The following is a 2,114-nucleotide window of genomic DNA, read 5'->3' as shown; positions in this document are numbered from 1 at the left end:
TGCTGTGGACTTGTCACCTGTGTCACTTCAGTGGTTCTGACATCCTAAGGCTTCGTCTTCATCAGTTTGCCCACATTCATGCGGCGTGTAGCATAAACGAGCTCCTTGACAACTTAATTTGGAGAAGAAATCTTCATTCCTCTCCCTAATGCTTGTGGCAGGACTCCCCGGGGTGAGAACACTGCACTTGGCTGGAGCCATCCTAGCAGAACGGAAGCTTCTTATTAATGAATCACCAGCAGGCTTGCAAGGCAACTCACATGCCTTCCCTTTTATTATTCTTCCTGATGGGCTTGAGAATCGCTGATTGCCCCTTTTGAATTCCTTTGTGGTAGCAAAATAATTCGTAGTCGGAGAAGGTTGGCAATATATTGGGAGGTAGAACTCGAGTAATTTGCTAAATCTTATTTTATTTTAAAATATTTATAGCAACTGGAGCTAGAGAGATAGAACAGAGGTTAACTCTTTCACACTGCAAGTGATCGGCTGACTTGTTCCCTGGGACGACAAATGGTCCCTGAGCACTGCTAGGAGTGATCCCTGAGCACAGGGCCAGGAGTAATCCCAGAGAATCACTGAGTGTGACCCCCACCAGCAATAATAACAATAACTTTTGCATCAGTCTCATACTTCCAGAGTCTAGTGGGCTAGAGTGTCTACTGACACTTCCTCGACGTGGTACTATAAATGAACATTTATTGGGATTCTGGGTACGTGGATATCATGGAGTTGACTTACGGTAAATGTCATTTCTAAAGCAGGACTAAACTAACTGGAAAAATATGACAAATGCTCCTTATCACTAAACTCTCTCGTTTGCGATATTCCACGTGCATTTTAAAGATTCCTATCAGCCATCAAGTGGGCATTAGTATTTATTTTGGAATTGCTAATTAATTTTTTTCTCATGTCACTTTCAGTTATTTATATTTTATCCCCCCCCCCAACCCTTCGTGTAAGGTTTAGATTGGAAGCAGCATAATTTCAGAGAGATGCCTACCACTGAGAAACAAATTTAGGGCATGAAAATGTGCTTCTATTTTTCATATTCCCAAATACCATGTCAGGGTGTCAAGGCGTAACTTTTATTCTGGAATTGTAAACTGTCAGTGGAAAGAGCAATTATATTACTTATGAAAGTGGCGTATTCTTTGGGGAACCAGGTAAAGATATTTCCTTTCATTCCACAGCGATTACCAGATTGCTGCCAGGGGTGCAGACAATGCACTGAGGGATGATGGAGAAAAATAAAGACACGTTCAGTGGTGTGTGAAGCTCTTAGAACCCTGGTTTAGAAGAATGTTCAGCTCTAGCCTGGAGGTTTGCTCTGAATCTGGAGATGAGGGAGGTGGGAAGGGGAAAGGGAACTGAGGAAGTGTGGGAGGTAGCTTAGAAACATGAATTCCTATTCACTAGGTTGGTGTGATGCTACATTTATTTTTTTCACACCCAAAGAGAATGTATTTTGGCAGTGACATGGACATGTTGACACTGACGTAAATACCAGTTGATCTTTTGACTGCACGGCTGGTCTCAGAGTTGCTTCTCACCCCTGTTGAACATGGCTGTGTACTTGGCTGATTAGGTGGAGCCTTTGAGAAGGATGTTTGGAAATGGTTCTGCAGGAAGGGGATTGGCATTTTTTTTTCATACAGGAGAGTTAAATGATAATAGCGCTTTTTTTTTTTATCTGTTGTATTTCCACTTAGTTTGTGTTGGTGGCGAATTCTTTAGGACAGCTGAGTCCTATTGCAGTTCACTGAATCCCTAAAGGATACAAAGGCAGATGCACATAGGGAACCACATGCATTCCCCCTTAAAGAGAATGGGGCGTGGCATACCTTACAGCATCGGGGTATTTAAGAGGATTTGAAAGTAACACAAAAGATACAGCTGAAGAAGACACAGAAGAAGCACAAGAGCTGGAGTATTTTTTCATGGACAGTGAGCACACACATGAATTTCTGTAAAATGAGAATTTATAGTCTGAACTTACCACTGTGTGCCTGTAATGGGCCATCTACGATGACACAGAATCTGTAAGGGAGAGAGTCTGGGCTCAGGAACCCTCACTAGCAGACATACTTCCACCAAATTATTTCTTGTATTCAATC

This window comes from Sorex fumeus, unplaced genomic scaffold, assembly GCF_029834395.1.
Source record: "Sorex fumeus unplaced genomic scaffold, SorFum_2.1 ptg000092l, whole genome shotgun sequence".
Lineage (NCBI taxonomy): Eukaryota > Metazoa > Chordata > Mammalia > Eulipotyphla > Soricidae > Sorex > Sorex fumeus.
The sequence above is the reverse complement of the archived record's forward strand: the minus strand, read 5'-3'. Positions refer to the sequence as shown.